This window comes from Papio anubis, chromosome 2, assembly GCF_008728515.1.
Source record: "Papio anubis isolate 15944 chromosome 2, Panubis1.0, whole genome shotgun sequence".
Lineage (NCBI taxonomy): Eukaryota > Metazoa > Chordata > Mammalia > Primates > Cercopithecidae > Papio > Papio anubis.
The window spans coordinates 63367678-63386809 of NC_044977.1; positions in this window are offsets into that span (position 1 = coordinate 63367678).

Below are 19132 nucleotides of genomic sequence, written 5' to 3' on the forward strand. Positions count from 1 at the left end.
AACTTTGGGATGTGGGAGAAAACTGGAGAACCCAGAGAAAACCCACGCAGACATGGGCAGAACGTGCAAACTCCACACAGAGAGTAGCTCTGGCCGGGAACCAATTTTATTTTCTCATCAACATCATAAAGAAATGATGTTGAACAAAATGTTATTTGAGGACCTGCTGTATAAGAGATCTAGCTCAATTAGATATATCCAAACCCCTTGACTCTCTTCTACTTTTCCATTGTTTTTATCTTTCATTTTTATATATACTTTTTCAGTTTAAAAAAGAGGCTACCCTTTTAGCTAACATTTTGGTAACAAATCAGTGTTTAAAAACAACTAGAGCACCAGACTATTTCTATTGATTGTGTGACTGTAATCATTTAATCTATGTGGCCCATAGTGACTGCAACTGTAAAAAGACCATTCAGTTAATGGTCTCTAAAGTCTCCTGTAAAAAGTAAAAATTCGGCGAATCCTTACTCCTCCTGTAAAGGTCAAAATAAGTCAGCATGTACTGATCTGAAAGAAACATTTTATGAAACTCTTTAAAAAGCAGGTCTAATTCCAATTTAATGCAACCTCACCAATTTAAGAAGCCAATTGATATGGTTTTGCTTTTTATCTCCTCCAAATCTCATGTTGAAATTTGATTCCCAGTTGGAGGTGGGTCCTGGTAGGAGGTGTTTGGTTTGTGAGGGTAGATCTCTCATGAACAGGCTTGATGCTTATTGCTTTATTAGTTCAAGAGACAGCTGGTTGTTTAAAAGAGCTTGACACCTTCCTCCGCTCCTCACTCTCTCGCTTTGTGACACTTCCATTCCTCCTTCACCTTCTGCCATGAATAGAACCTTCCTGAGGTCCTTACCAGAAGCAGATAGTGATGCCATGCTCCTTGTTCAGCCTGCAGAACCAAGAGCCAAAAAAACTTCTTTTCTTTATGAATTACCTAGCCTCAAGTATTCCTTTACAGCAACCCAAACTGGACTGAAATAGCAACACTTTAAAAAAATCTCTAAATATTAAAATTTTTCCTTAAGACTAAAGCAATCACTTTCCTAAGGGAAAGTCACTGTTTTGAGTCACTACAATGTTATAGAGTTACAAAGAACAGCTCACTAAATATAATAGTTTTGTTAAAAAATCCTAAATGAATAATTTTTAAAATGTAATTTATAATTTGAATTGTTTTAGTTTTATGATTTTTGAGATGTGTTTTATTTACTTTGGATTGATTTTCATCTGACAGATAATTCATCATTTTAACTTGCAGTTTCTCTATTGCCTAATATCTTTTCAAGTGAATTTATGACTTGTAAATACTAAATCAGCCAAGAAATCCCATTATGTATTGGTATATTTATAGAGCAATCTTTATTTTTGTAGCACTAAAATTATACCTTATTTCCAATTATCTCTAATGGATTTTCTTATTTTTATTCAAGTTTCCCTCCAATGCATTTGCTTAATGTAAAGTACAACAATAGTTTTCCACATCCACTCAAGCTGAAAGCATTAATTCTTTTTTTCTAAAGTAAGATGGATAGCTTACCTCCATGTAAAGGAAGCAAACCTATTTAAATAACAGGCTTAGTAGCTAGCCGAAATTGACTTGTACGTTTGAATTCAATAAGAAGATGCAGATATAATATTTTTGCTTTAAGAAGTAAATTGTCAAATTAAGAAATGTTTTAATTATCAGTGCACAAAAATTTATAAAGACAATTAAAATTTTCAACAAAAATGCAATTCACAAGAGAAAAGAAAAATAACAAAGTTAAAAGTCTACAGAAAAATTTGTCTCATTAGTAAAAGGTTATACATTTCCAGGAGCTGATAAATCATAGAATGAAGAGTGCTGATTTAGAAGTGGTCAAAGAACAAAAGACACGAATTTAAGAAATCATATGACTTTTACATTTTAAAAACACAGTTTATTTGCTAATAAAAAGTAAATAAGCACTGAAAGTACCCCCATTGTTTTGAAAAGACAGGTTATCTGCACAAAATAGCAGATATTAATTGACTATGTCCATAAAATTCCTCAAAATGTTGGCTAGAATATATGCAGTATGCCTTCGCTGGCTTTCTTTTACATTTATGGCAATGCTCTTATTTCCGGGTTTGATAAAAATGCATTCTCCTACCAGGATGTAATAGGACAAACTGAATTTGTAACTGCAAACTCAATCAGAAATGTCACATTTTAATATAAATCTCAACTAATCTGGTCTGATTCAAGCTCACCGTTAAGGAATAGGGTTAACATTTCACATGTGGAAACAATTCTTAGAAAGCCTCTCAGGCATTAAATATGACTTCCTGGCATACTAGGGCATTGACAAATTTGGGAGATCTTGCAGGAAGGGGGAAAACTCTTGTAAATACTGAGGATAAAAACTAGTAGACATAGGTGGGGTTTTTTTGTTGTTATTCTCAGAGAAGATGACTTAGAAAATATTATAAGAAGAAAGAAAAGATAAATAATTTCTTACAGACTCATCATATGGATATAACAGTTTCGCACCTATGTAAATAAAATTGGCCACAGTCGGATAAAATATACACCATGTAACTACACAAACCTATAAAATAGCAGTTAGTCATGGGATTATTTCTGTCAATTATTTCCAAATGTGGGGAAGTGGTTCAAAGGCATATCAATATATTTATGAAAATACATATTGTATTTTCAAAATCAGATATGAAAATTTAATATAATAACTGCTTTAAAAATTTCTTAGAGTTAATTATAGAAGAGAACAAAGAAAGCATGGAAGAAATAAATCCATTTTTTAAAAGCCTATCACTAGCATTGAGTTCTTTCAAAAGCTTGAATTTTAAGGTTTCCAGATGGTTGAAGAGCAAATTCTGTAATGGTTAAAGAGTAAAAAAGTCATAATATAAAAAAAAATTAAATGTCATTCTGTGGATAGTCTGGATTGTGTGAAAGTATTTCAAATGAGAAGACATTAAGATAGTTAAAGTAAATTTTCTTAATTATATTACAGTTTAAGACACTACATGTTATAAAAACAACTTTGCTTGTTAGTTACCGTGCTACCTTATTTTATTTATTAAACTATCACATAGTCATACTATTATTAAACCAGTTTTGAAATATATTAAAAAGAGTAGCACAGTTTATTGCTTTAAAACCTAGCAGTAAAACTTTGATTTCCATGCTCAATGTACATAAACAGAAAGTTATATTGAACCCGATTTCTCTCTTCATGACCCTCTTCTACTCTATTTCAGTCTTTGGGATAGAAATATACACTTACAAAACCTTTTTAAAAATTTGTCTATAATATCTAGGTTATTGCTTCCAAATATTTTTTAAAATATTTACCTCTCAAAGTTAAGCATATTATTAAACAGAATATAAGAAGTGTTTCCTTAGCTCCAGTTATGCAAACGACCCTGAAATGGGTTTTTTGGTTGATCAAAAGAAATATGACAAACTCTGCCTTTGAAGAACTCAAAAATCCTTCTAAGAAGCCTACATGTACACATGTAAAACAAGCAAAATAATGTAACACATAATCGAGTATTATAAATGTAACACTGAAAATAACATGATTATATTTTATGGTACACTTTGTAAATCACTTAATATAAAACGAGAAATATAATTGTGAATTTCAGAATTAGAATAATTGCCATTCACCTCCACAAAACACTATTTTATGAAGCTTTTAAAACTGTCTTAGTATATAAAGCAGATATTATGGCTCTAATGTGCTTTGAAATATTTGAATGAAATGCATTAAGTGTCATCACTAATGATTATTGTTACTATTTGTCTTTATTAGAAGTCTAGTAGTAAACATGTGAGGGACTAACATCAAAATAGAATTGTAATAAACTATAATGGCCACAAAAAAAAGTCAAATCTATTTCCTCTGGTCTCTCCTCCCTTCAGACCAGGAATGGTTATGAAGGTGAGTGAGCTGGTATATACATGAAAGATGATAATCAATTGTTTAAAAAATCTTAATGTCTTAAAACAGTAGTTGCCAAACCAGTATCTCATAGGCTAACAAAATAATATTTTTAAATGAGTTTGTTGTCATAGTTTTGCTCATTTAAAAAAATTGCCAAGACCTAATTGGAAAATTAAAAAACATGTCTTTAAATTCAACAAATTTAGCTCTGTGGGAAAACTTTCACTAAAGGGTCTTTATTTTTATTTTTGCCACAAACCTCCAACTTCACTTGGGCAGTGTGTAGGGATTCTACTGCTAAAGAGTTATTTCTCCCATACTCCACATTTTATTTGACTTAATGAGGGTCAGGCTTTTTGTTCTCTGATATATGACACACAATTAACTAGGGGTTTATGATTACTAGACAATGTGAGAATGTACCTAGGTTTTAGAACCAGCACCACTAAATGGCACAATTCCAGAAGGCTCTTTCATATTGTATTCTATTTGAATATAGACCCTCTAAAGCGCAGAGAATATGTCAGTGATAGTTTTGAATTTGGGCAACATTGCAACCCCTCTTGAAATACTCTGGAATCTGGACAATATCACCTAACTGGCAGTGTAGACCACTGATTATTAAAAAATGATAAATTTCCCTGAAAGAACCAGAAATGACCTTCTTTATTGCCCTTTTTTCCCTTCTTCTTCTTTTTTTTTTTTTGGACATAATGTTATGGTGAAGAGAAGACAATATAGCTGGGAAGATGGGAAGAGAGTATAGACAATATTTTGCAATTGCATATTTAAATGTTTTTATTTTTGTATTTTTTGTATCACTCTCTGAGGGAGATGTATTCTGTCCTTATGATGTACTCTGAAATGTCATGAAATCAGGATTATTCTAGAACATTCTATGAACCAGAAGAGGTTACCACTTCAGTGTTGCACCAGTTGATTAAAGACTCAGATGAGGGCTTACGGGTCATCTGATGTCACTATGACCACTATTTACCTGCCTAGCCAGGTGAACACCCCAATTTATATTTCTAAGGGAGATGGGCCTTGATGGCATCAATAATATAATCTGAAGTAAAAGTGTCAAAATTCTTATGTTTAAACTAAATGGTTTACATAACCTGAAAGACAAATATTAGAGTTTATTTGTGTGAATCTATTTCTATATGTGTCCACGTTGCTTGGTAGAATCTCCTGCAATATTCTCAGAAGTTCTAATGGAAGTTACTATTGAAAAACACTGAGTTATAACAATGATTTAAATACATAACTGAATTTTAAGTAGAATACCAGGAGAGGAAAAGATTTAAGCAATTGTTTGTTTGTTTTTTTTCTTTATCAGAAATACATAAACTCTTTGAAATAGTACCAGATAGTCTCTTTGAAATGTAAATTCCTGAATGCAGTGATGAGCTAGAGTTGTGACTGGTTGTGGTATAAATTAGCAAAGAACTATGTACATTAGCTATTAAATGAATATAATTTGTCCATCATGTAATTATAAAGCTTTCAGCCACTTTACCTGTAGACTTTTCAATGTTAAACTTTAACTGGAATTGAAAAGGATGTCTTGTAGCATACCTTCTGAGCAGGCAAGTTTCAATGCTTGTGCTGAGGGCAAATCTAGACCTTGTACTTGCAGATGCTTTATATTGAAGGCAACAGTCACCACTGAGGTGTAAATACTTTGTCAGAACCTCATGAAATATTTAATCTTGTTTTCTTCTTGGGGGAGTAAGAGGCATATTCTGCAAAGTATTGCCTGCAATCACATATAGATAATTTAATCTAGGAAAAAATATTTTAAAGAAAATGTGCTTTAAGTAATCTACCCCAAGGATGTCCTTGGTCACTTCCTTTTATTTCTATTTTTCAACATTAGAGTATATTTTTAGTAGAATTTGTATGATGTGATGAAAATACATAGCCAATTCAGTTGAAGCTGAGAAATCTCTAGAGTGTTCATGAATAAATGTCTAATATCTTGGTCAGAAATAGTGTCCTACAGAAAAGGATAGCATGTGGCATTAACTCCATAATTTCTCAGTGAGAAAAAAGAAATCAAGATAAATAATCTCTGAACGGACCCAAAGTGGATGGAAGCAAATAATGTCAGATGACTTCTGAATGCATGGGAGATAAAAGAAATTGAATCCTATTATACAATCATTGCTAATGTACCCAAGTGAGAGGAAGAGAATAGTACAGGACAAAGATGCCTCGATGAAGAATGATGGTTTGAGGCAAACACTGTTGAATTGAATTGGAAAGAACTAAACCAAACAATGTCATACATCTGCTGCTTAATAAATGAGAAGTGAATGAAGAAGAGCCATGTCAGAAGACAACTGCTGAGAAAATGTGAACCAAACCAAGACAAATAATGTTCAAGGATTGTTACTGAGACCCAACAGGGTGAAGGAAGATAAATGATATGAAACACCCATCTTTAAATATACTAGTGACAAACCAAGATCAATGTTTCCAGATTTAAAAGTAAAGAAGGGAGTATCTTGCAGTGGAATTTTGATAGGTGCAATAAATAAATATATCTAGTGGTTACCATTGGCTTCCTACCCATAGGTATGCGGTATCTCCTATCCTCCTTCCTAACACAGCCCTAATATGATTCTGTTAGCTTACTAGCCAGCCCTTCCTAGACATGTTGAGTCATAAAAGAATGAATGTTTGAAGGCATCCATAGTATGAAATTAATTGATATATTCTACTAATATAAAATGAGACTAGCTATACCATCCTTGGGAAAATAGAGGGAGTGTTCACTCATTTTTTTTTAGGGCTTATCTGTATCCCACTGGATATTTTTAAAAAAATAACCATGTTGCTCCTGTGGACAGCCAACTTAAAATTAAACAGACAGCAGTCTTAGGATGAAGCTGAGAGTAATTATGACAGAAAGCATCATTAGCCATTGAATTATCCAAACCTGAATCATTGCCAACCTTTCAGTTTTTTATTAGGTATGATAACCTTCCTTATTCTTGAAAGCAGTCTGAGTTTGTAGAAATTTTTTTGTTATTTATTGTAGAAATAATTCTAAATGATAAAATAGTCTCCCTCCTGAAGTTAAAATATCATGTATTTCCAAATAATACATTATATATATATATTTATCTACTCCAGCTACAATCACTTCCAATCCAAGAAACCTATATTTTTTTTCAATGCCTTTCTTTTAATTACATAACATTCATGAATTACCTTGATTTCATTTGGGCTGATTCTTTAAAGCCTACAAGTATACATTATGAAATCCCCTGATGAGCTGTTTTGAGATAGACTTATTTAGAAACAATAAAGTTCTAGGGAATCCTAGATACTATAACAGACTGTGGTGTTGTATCTACTGGAAATTAACCATTACCATTCCCTTTTCCATGCTTTTGTTTATTCAAATAGAATGTTTGTCTATCCCACTAAATAGTCAAAGTTATGGAAAGAACATGATTTCTGAAAAAGAATGAACCTTATTTTATCTACGTGCTGTATAATGAATTATCTGTTTATATATAAAAGTGAATTTCAGTTTAGGCATGTTGCAGGAATCTTGGAGTGTACCAATACCTTCACAACTTTTAGATTTAAAATTCAGGTTTTTCTAAGAAGTTTTAGCAATATATCAGTTATGCCAGTTGTCATTCTCTTTACTCAAACATCTGACACTTTTCAGGATTTTACTTAAACTTTCTTCTTTATTGGCAGCAGAATAATATCAGGGGAACCCACCCCCAATATTTCAATGTAGGTTCTTTCTATTTTCCATAAGTGTTGGCCAGTCTGAGAAATAAAGAGAAAGAGTACAAAGAGAGAAATTTTACAGCTGGGTCATGGTGGGTGATATCACATATTGGTAGGACCGTGATGCCCACCTGAACCTTAAAGCCAGCAAGTTTTATTAAGGATTTCAAAAGAGGAGGGGGTGCAAGAACAGGGAGTGGGTCACAAAGATCACATGCTTCAAAGGGCAAAAGCAGAATTACTGATAAGGGTCTATGTTTGGCAGTGCACGTATTGTCTTGATAAACATCTTAAACAACAGAAAACAGGGTTCGAGAGCAGAGAACTGGTCTGACCTCAAATTTTCCAGGGTGGAATTTTTCCCCACCCTAGTAAGCCTGAGGGTACTGCAGGAGACCAGGGCGTATTTCAGTCCTTATCTCAACCGCATAAGACAGACACTCTCAGAGTGGCCATTTATAGACCTCCCCCCAGGAATGCATTCCTTCCTAAGGGTATTAATTATTAATATTCCTTGCTAGGAAAAAAAAAATTAGTGATATCTTCCCTACTTGCAGGTCCATTTATAGGCTCTCTGCAAGAAGAAAAATATGACTTTATTTTGCCCGACTCCACAGGCAGGCAGACTTTATGGTTGTCTTCCCTTGTTTCCTGAAAATTGCTGTTATTCTGTTCTTTTTCAAGGTGCACTGATTTCATATTGTTCAAACACACGTTTTACAATTAATGTGTACAGTTAACACAATAGTGATCCTGAGGTGATGTACATCATCAGCTTACAAAGATAACAGGATTAAGAGATTAAAGTAAGACAGGTGTAAAATACTACAAGAGTATTATTTGGGAACTGATAAATGTCCATGAAATCTTCACGATTTATGTTCCTCTGCCGTGGCTCCAGCCTGTCCCTCCATTCAGGGTCCCTGACTTCCTGCAACAGGATGAAATGAAAAGAACTGCTGCTTAGAGACAGAAGTTCTTATTTGTGGCCCTGGTTCTGCCACAAAAGTGGTATAGCTTTCAGGAAGATTAACTGGATGATTCTTAATCACTCCTCTTCTGAGTTCCAGATTCACACTTCCAACAAGCAGAATAAATTCATGGAAGAAATTAAATCTCTAAGCCTCTATTTCCTGAAGTGACTCAACAACTTTGAAAAAGCGACATGAGGTATCAAAAATAACTCATGTAAATGTTATCTGAGAATGGCAATGTTCTATTTATACCAAAATGATTATTATGACATACATCCTTGAAGCTCATATGCTCCTTCTCCTAGCTCTTATCACAGTTGGGGCTCTGAGTAAGCACATGCTGAGATGGGCTTTGGGATGCAAAGTTTTTGTTTGTTTGTTTGTTTGTTTTGTTTTTCAATGAATCAACACCTATGACAGGAAGAAGGAGGAAGCAGGATTGGGCAGAACTCCAACTGCAATGAATGTCTGACATAGCATTGGCCAACCAGGTGTGAGTGCAAGGGACTCTGGAAAGAGTATTGGCCATCAGAATTAGCTTGTATCTGGCTGAGATGTCAGATGCTTATACTTCTGCCCTGCTCAGTCACTGTGTTCAGGTTGCTCTTGGAATAGTGTGAGCTTGGTTGGACCAGCTTTCTGCAGCAGAGACAAACCTTTAAGGAGCTGACAGCTGAAAGATGTCTACTGACTGCACTTCCTTGAAGGGAGATCTCATGAGTACATCTCCAAGTGTACCATACTCTTAATACACCTCTTATATAACTTTGCTGTGTCTTGTGCTTTCTCTGACATCCTTGATATAGGACTTTTCAACTGTTCAGTTTAAGCCTCCTGCTGTCTCATTCTCTATATTCTTTTTTGAAGGTCCTTTTTATTTCTTTCATTTGAGCCCTTTATGATGATGACTCATAATCTATGCCTGACCTGTTTCCTGGGTGCAACTTCCATATTTTAATAGTGTTGTAGACACCTTTGATTTGATGTCTTTCTGAAAATAAAGTCATTTGTAAAACTGATTCTTTTTCAGCTGTTTTTTTTCTCTGTTTCTACCCTTATCACCTAAATTGACACAAAATGTCTCAGTAAACAGCCCCAATATCTTCTCATCTCATATTCTTCCTTCTTCATCTATATTTCCCCATAACTTTCTTCACTGGATCCCTAAGTGAATTAAGCTTTTGCATTCACTAGCTTGACGTAAACCCATCTTCTAGATTTTCCTTCCTAACAGAGATGTAATTTGATTCTCAACTTTTCATGTTCATAATTTTCCTACAAAATGCTCCCTTTTAATCAATCTGGTCTAGCCACTATCACCTTGAGCACCAATAATATAGAAACTTTCCATATTGGCTCTTGCCTTTCTTGTTATCTGAATTCCGTATATATTCTTCTTGTCTTTCAAAAAGCTTTTTTCTCATTCATTACGTACCTTAAAAATTGCATTCTTGGTAATGCCAATCTTTACCCATTCAATTTTATATTATTTCTTTATCTTCTGAATTTTTATGATGTTCACTATTTTTTATTACTCGTTTGAAGCAATTGAGACATATTTTGATTTTAAAATCAAATCATATTTTAATACGGTTCTTCTAAAAACACCTATAGAATGTTTATTATGAATGATCTAGACATACTAAGTTTTAGTAATCTACAGTGAAAAAAATACGTCAGTGCATATGCATAGAGTTCAGTCTGGTAGGTAGACAACTAAACAAATAAACAAATCAATGCAATGTTGCCCTTATGTTATTAGAATAACATGTTCTTTTTACCTGGAATCTATGTAAGAAAATATAATGATATCAAAAAGCCTAGAGGAAAGTTTTCTCTAGAAATTAACTACAGAGCTGAAATCTATTTGATAAACAGGAGAAAGTTCAGTGAAAAAGGGGGGAAAGAACAATATGTGCAGAGAAAACCATGTATGAAAAGACCTTGTGATGGGAGATGGAGCAGGACTTAGGAGAAATCAATGAGAGGTCATATGGGAGAAGTCAAAGTAAAATATGAGATGAGTCAGCATATGTAGGAGGAGGTTCCAGAACATTGTTAGGACCAGAGCATCAAGGGATTTGTAGGTTACATTGAAGATTTTTGTACTTGTCTTCAACTAAGGACATGCATGTGAAAGTCATTGAGAAATTTTAAGTAGGGGCATAACAGCAGATTTTTAGAATGTAAAACAAAACAAAACAAAACTCCATTCACAACATCATCTCTGGCTGCGATGTGGAGATTAGACAAGTCACAAAGGTGGACCTGAGTAAACGATTTGGGAAACTAGTACCTTAGGTCAGATAAGAAAGGATAGAGCCATGGTTTACAGTGGATCCATGGGAAGACAGGGAGGTAGCTAGAGTTGTGCTGTGTTTAGAAGGCAAAGGCTTCAGGGCTTGGTTTTCAACTGGCTTTGGGAGATGAGGGAGCAGAGATTGATAAAGGCAATGCTCCTGTGTCTGGTTTGCCTAACTAAATGCTCGATTGGTGTAGGAAACCACTGAAAAAGGACCAGATTTACAAAGTAGATTAAGAGATAAGGTGTATACTTGTTAAGTATACAGTGGCTCTGAGACCTGCATGAAGAGGATTCTTAAGTAAGGCAGAAGGATTTATTGCTATGGACCTCAGAAGAGAAATATAATCTGGAGATATAAATTTGGGATTCAACTACCCGCAGAAATAAACTTTCAAAATTTAACTACATTATTGCTATGTAACTGTGAACAAATGTGGCAAACAAATGCACTCTCCAAATCAATTTTTTAAAGTTCCTGGGCATGTGATTATATAGCACTTTACAGACTCTCATATACCTAGTTGTCACCATGTGAGTAAATCCTCACCAATGAAATGTGACAAAATGAATGTGGCCAGCCTATAGGTTGTTTTCTTTAAAAACATGTACCTTAAACTTATTAAAAGTAATGGCAAAGACCACAGTTACTTTTGCACCATCGTGATATTTATCTCTTTCATTGTATATGGCTGAAATTAAGTGCAGCCAGAACAAAAGTGGACCCACTCACTGAGATCACTAGATGACTTCCTGGATCAGAGTCTGCCTACCTTCCCTAGATGATGATGTTAGAGAAAAACTTTTATCTTGTTGGAGCCACTGTACTTTAGGATGTTTTCACCATAGCAGTTTAGCTTTTTACTGAAAATGTTTGAGAGCTCAGTTATATTACAATATAGTGGCAATTTGGAAAAATTCACAGGTTATGTGAAAAATGCACAGTGTGTTTTCTGGCTCATGGCTTCATGCAAATAATTATTTATAATCATTTTAATCCTGTAAGTTTCATTAGTGCTCTTATACAGATAGGAAAGGAAAATTCAAAGTGTTTTTTTAGTAAATTGCCCACATCATTGAACTGACAGGTGATCCCAGATTCAAATACAAATCCAATTTCAAGGACTATTATTTCTAACATTTCATGTTACGAGTTTATATCTCTAATTGGTCCAATGCCTTCAGCATCAGTACTATATCTTTTATTTTTTATTTCCACAGTGCCTAGCATGAGGCCTCACACGTGATTGGAACTCATTAAATATGCATTTATTTCCTTGGAATTCAGACCTTAACAGTCTAACTAGAGAATCCACTTCCTCCCATAAAATTCAACAGTAAGAATGGGCCCAAAGAGACTTAATTTCATTTCAGAGAATCTATATCCAACATCATATCACTACGTATTCTAATCATGGTCTATTTGCAAGAGGGAGGCTCTGTTCTAATAGGCCTGAAGGCTCTATTTTTTCCATTTTGCTCAGGCATGTAAATCAGCATGCAGGCAAACAAAAAAACTTCAGCAACCCACATACTTGTGCTGTTTGATTATTTGATTTGTTTTTATTTTAACCCACCTGCCTCATTCCCAAGGAACACATAAGCACTGAAATCAGCATTTCTCCAAACCACCCACTCAGCACAAATAATTAAATAAGGGCTTCTCACCTTTGAAGAACAGCTATTTTTAAGAGTAAATCATTTACATATTTATTATTAATATCTAACCACTGTGTTTATTGTATTATTATAATTCCATGTGGAACTACTGAAAACCTCACAGTATTAGGTTCTGCATGTTTACTCATCTTGAGACCCCTTTGCTTTCATTAATATTCATACAGCCTTCCAAATGGAGAAATAAGGTAATGAAAACTTAACCTGAATCAGATCCCTATTCACATGGACCAGCATGAACTAGGAAGTTCATTTTGGCTGAACCCACAAGCTCTCTGATTTACTTCTTTATTAATGTTTCCCTTGTAATCATTAATATACTTTTATTGCATCCTGGGAACAATGTGGGAGTTAAGTACGGTCATTAAATAAATTGAGGCATGTGGTTCAGCTTCCCTGCTACTGTACAGATGGCAGGAGAAAACACAGAAATAGATGTATAAATCACATATGTGCAGTCATACCTACTTCTTTATGCCAATATCGTGACTTATCAACAGTTCACAGTTGGATATGCAGGGGACTTCTTCAGTAATGTACAGTGAATTAGACTATCCTTTACTCCCAATTATTAAAAACACTAACAGAAAGGGGTCCAGTAAACAACACACACAGGAAACAAATGATTACTCATTTTCTTTGAGCATCAAAGGAAGCTCTCTCTCTAAACAAATTAATTAATTTAAAGAATTAATGTAATTCCTTTACTTTTCCATTCCTAAAAATATTACTTTTCCAAGTTACAAAACAATAAAGTTTTGCTCAATTAGTGACATGAGTGATAATGACACTAATGGAATGTAAATGAAATTAAACATTTTACCATTTCAAAGAATAATTATAATCAATTATAGCTTTAAATTCGAGTTGCAGGATGATAGTGTGTTGGTGCTATACAAACAGGTACCATTGTTATCCTCTTAGACCAAAGACAAGCTAAGAATCATATAGTATAATTACTCCAGTAAGAGCAGTCACCAACTGACTTGGACCTATCTCATTTTATGACCTCATTTTAATGAGGTCAAGGCCATTCTCTCATAAGATCCCAGGGGCAACAGATAATATGTTTAACACTAGCAAGCTGCTGTCAGATTTTATGAATTTAGTAAAATGTAGGATAATAGTGGAGGCTGCAAAACTCATAGGAAAATCATCAGTATATCAAGAAAAAAGTCCAATAAAATATTAATAAAATAATAATTGTATCAGCATTATTATAATTAAATAGTTAATATTTATGGAACACTTTTATGTCAAATTAAGTCATTTATTCCATAAATTGACCCAAGGTGGGTATATTTCACAGTTGATTAAATTAAGGCACAGAGAACTGCACTGGTTTTCCTACAGCTAGTAAGTGACGGAAATATGAAACCCAAATAGTCTGACACTAGCATTTGTGTACTCCTTTGCTGTTACATTTCCTTTCTGCACAGTATGCATTCTACTAATGAATCCAATGATGGTTGTCATCCTCAAATATGACAAAGAACATATGCCAGTAGTTACTCATAGTATGCTGTAAAATTCAATCATTGTGAAGATAATCATTTAGAGCATAAGTAACTGCTCAAAAGAGAGAGATTCTACAAGAGCAAGGATCAGATTCAAGAATGCATTTTTCAGTATACACTGGATTTAACGACTACAGATAAAAAACTATTTGGTTAAAACAGTGAAGGAGAAGTATACTCGATTAGGAAGAGAGAACTTTTAGATACAATTCATTTTGAATGCACGAAATTTTGACAGCAGGAAAAGGAGGTCTTTGCTTCCTCTTGGTGACAGCAATACCACAATATAACCCGAAAAGTGCATGAAAAATAATGCAAGGCACAAAGCAAATATTTTCTTCTCTCTTTGGCTCATAGTGGCCCTTTTAAAAACAAGAACAAGGGAGGGAGGGAGGGAGAGAGAGAGATAAAGAAAAAAAAAGCAATCTGATGAGATTATAGTATAATCATCAAATTGTTTAGTAAAGAAAATATTTATACCTCCTTGCACTGGCCTGATCTAAATACAGATGTATTTGTAAAATGAAATTTAAAAACTTAAAGTATCTCATATAAAAATATTAAAGAAATACATATTTCCATGATTTGTTTTTTATATACTTATCAATATATTCCATCCACATGCTTAATAAGAGTAATCACTTTTCAGGCTAGAGATGACTTAGCAAAACAAAAGAGTAATTACATGTAACTTACAAATAGAATGATATTTTTCTATCCTATTGTTTTCTGGTATATTTCCATGTTCTGCTTTGAATGAAATATTTGAAAGAGAAGAATTTGAATATCAAAATTCTTTAAAAAGTCTGTGCTGATAGCTGCATTCATATGTATATGTACATAATCTTGTTACAACAAAAGAAACTTGTTCTCATTTAATTTGACTTTGTTTAATGTCTCATCTGAAACCAGAAAGATGGGAAAAATGTTTAAATCAGGAATAGCTGAACAGAACTGGCTAGATAAGAATATATGTGGCATTTATAAATTTTGTTTTGAGGCACACTTTTCCTTTCTGAAGTCAGAAAATATTTTGTTGACTTTCCTTATCTACTTCATGACCGCTGCTTATCATGATTCTGATCTACATGAGTATTTCTATGAAGCAAACAATGTCTATCTGGCTATTTTTCATTTACTTTGGCCACTGTAGGTCCAAAAGGGAAAGTGGTATATTATGAAAAGAACACTGCATTTAGAATTAGACCATCTGGTAATAAAACTCCAGCTTGAACAATTACTAGCTGTGTAATGTTTGCAAGTTATTTAAAATTTCTGAGCTTTGATTTCTTTTATGTAAAAGGGAAATACTATGTAGTTTCCAGTATTATTGTTAGAATGATCTGAGGTAAAGTTTGTAGAACAAAAAAATTCAGACAGAAGATGTCTAATATTCACTGACTAAAATCCAAACTAAACAATTATTTGTAAAAGATGTTGAGCTTCAATTGTCTAGTTGACTCTTTCCATTTATCACAGTAGTGGAATGATTTCATATCACAACTTCAGTTTCTGTTGTGAAGATTCCATGTACTAGATTCTCTGAACCAATTTTTAGTGTCTGTCCCTAGCAGATTTAATGTAGTATGAGATACACCGCTCCCTTTACGCCTGTTCACTGTCATAATTCTGTATTCACCATAACAGGAATTTCATTGGGTTGCTCTTTTCTTTGCCACTTTCCTTTGTTAGCAAATTACTTTAAACGTTCACTTTTTATTAAAAATCTTAAATCAGATGCATGATTCCCTCTTGCTCTATACCAGGCCTCCAGTAGGGCTGCTATCCAGAGTCTAAATGAAGATTGAACAGTTAAACAAACATTATTGAGAGCTTCTCATTTAGAACCACTTTTAGGAATATAGCAGCAGAAATGCTTTGGCAACATGATATAAAACAAAGCAAAACAAAAATGTTGGAATAAATGTAGATAAACAAAACTTTAAGATCAAAAGTTCACCAATATGATAAACTAGGTAGAAGCAAAACTGAAAGAGAACATTGACTAATTTTTTTTAATGAAAACAGAAATAAAAGAAAATTTGAAACTGCTTAATAGGAAACGGCTTTTTCGAAATGGTACTCTCTTAGGATATGTTTATGTGCATTCTCTGCCCAACTTCAAAAGCACAGCACACTTTTTCCTGCTTTTGAAGTTAGATCAGTGTTCAGGAATGGTTATAGTGTGGCCAGAAGCAAAACTGCCACTTTGTTGTGTTTAAAAACAACAACAAAAAAGTGCACGAGGCCAGAAAGGTACATCCCATTAAAGTAGTTGGGAAAATGTTTGTAACTGAAGAATTTTACAGAGGTCCTCCAGGCCCCATTCTACTGAAGCAAAAGGCATATGCAATTAAATATGACACATTCTCATGTAGCCAGAGAGGCCAAGAATACAATTTTAAATTATTAAAACATAACATGTTTGGATCAAAATTACACTTGGCTGACAGTCTTGATGAACCTCCTTGTATGACCTACTAAACGCCTTTGATGAATCTGGAAAAGATGAACAACAAAACGTCATGGAAATAGAGGTATGACAGTCTCCCTAGAAAGAATTACCAAAAAGAACCCAGGATCTATGGAATTTAATTGGAAACACGAAGAGTAGAACATTGAAATACAGATCAAGGGGCAGAGGGACTTTGACCACTTGAAAGATGTGGGGAAGATTTTTGGATTGGGCTCATTGACACAGCACATCTTGAGGACCTCCTGTGGGCCAGACACTGTCTTAGGCACTGGAACAGAATGGAGGATGTCCCGGTTCTGATAGAGTTTGCACTGTGGGGAAGAGTGGTGAAAAATAAATAAATAGATGTTGTGTCCATGCCTCGAGGAAACATAAGACAAGATGAGCAGATGCAGCTGTTCCGGTGAGAGCCATTTAATGCAACTCCCTAAATACTGCTCCAGAACTCACTTTGCTCAATAGTCACTGATTTTTATCTTGGGAACTTTTAGTGTTTTGCCAGGTAGACAATGGCCCCCATTTTCACTGTGGTACATTCCTACCCTGCTGTGGAGGGATACCCTCTGCTCTGTTTTATCTACTAACAGAATACTATTCTTCCTGTTTCCTATATGTTAATAAAAACATTATTGTCCTCTAACACCACTGCCCAGTCTGCATATGCACTTTTATTTGATTAAAGAGACGAAGGAGATAAGGGACTGGAAAAGAAGGGAGATAAGTCTAGCTGTCCCATTTGCCTCTGATATAGAAATAGAACTGATTTTTTTATTTTCTTGCCTTTTAATTTTCAAATTGAAAGTAAAAAAAAAAACTAAACAAGCATTTCTTTTATAATCAGAAAAAATGGAAACATTTGAATAACTTAATAGTAATTATTTAAATTTTCATGTGTATATTACAGACGTTTGCTTGTATTTTCAAAAGAACAGTGGGCTGTAAATTTTCCTGAGAAACAACATGTGTAGGATGCTTAAAATATAAAATCAAACTATGAAAAATAACCTAAGACCTAGGACCCGAGAGATAACATTTGTGGAATACTTAAAATTAAAAAAAATTATGAAAAAAGTCTAAAACCTGCAATCAGCATATTAACAGATCTAACTATCAAAGAAACACATGGCACAATATTAATATTTGCTAATAATAAAAATGCAAAATAACACTATACAATTCCATTTCATAATTTAAGTGATCAAAATACATCCTCTAATTCTTAATTACTCCTATTTGTGAAGTTGGTAAAACCACATACTGTTAGTTTGAAGTACAATTTAATATAACCCTTTGGGAAAGCAAAATCATTGAAATGTTCACCCTTTGATACCATAATTCCATTTTTGAATTTTTTCTTAAATAAAGATTTGAAAGGGACTCTAGCTAAATGAGTAGAGTTTAGCTGCCCTTGCCACACACACACACAAAAAAATAGATAACTATGTAAGATTATGGATATGTTAATTTGCTACTATAATAACCATTTTATTATCTATATGTATTCCATAACATCATATTGTCTACCTTAAATATACATAATATAATTTATTAAATTAAAAAACTTCAATGGGTTTTGGAGTACAAGTGGTTTTTGGTTACATGGATGAATTATATACTGGTGAAGTCTGAGATTTTAGTGCACCTGTCACCCTAGTAATGTACATTGTACCCAATAGGTAGTCATAATAAATTTTTTTTTTAAAAAAAGCAATTAACGGCTGGGCACAGTGGCTCACGCCTGTAATCCCTGCACTTTGGGAGGCTGAGGCAGGTGGATCATGAGGTCAAGAGATCAAGACCATCTGGCCAACATGGTGAAACCCCATCTCTACTAAAACTACAAAAATTAGCTGGTCATGGTGGTGCACACCTGTAGTCCCAGCTACTCAGAAGGCTGAGGCACGAGAATCACTTGAACCTGGGAGGCAGAGGTTGCAGTGAGCCAAGATCGTGCCATTGCACTCCAGCCTGGTGACAGAGCCAGACTCTGTCAAAAAAAAAAAAAAAAAAAAAGCAATCAACTACAAAAACATTTATTGCTATAATTTTTAAGAAAAATAAAGATGCACCACTTAAATATTTAACAACAGCAGAATTGCTAGGTGAAAGATTTCATGGTGTTTTATTTGTTGAAAAAGTAGACATGCATTAAAATAATAGACAGTAGGCTATATAATAACACAGAAAACATTTATACAAAATTAACGTCCATGCTGGGAGCGTGCCTCACACCTGTAATTCCAGCACTTTGGGAGGCCGAGGCAGGCAGATCACCTGAGGCCAGGAGTTCAAAACTAACCTGACTAACATGGCAAAACCTTGTCTCTACAAAAAAAAAAAAAAAAAAAAAAAAAAAAAAAAAAAAAAAGGCGGTGTATTGGTGCATACCTGTGATTCCAGCTACTAAGGAGGCTGACACAGGAAAACCACTTCAGCCTGGAAGGCAGAGGTTGCAGTGTGCAGAGATAATGCCACTGTACTCCAGCCTGGGT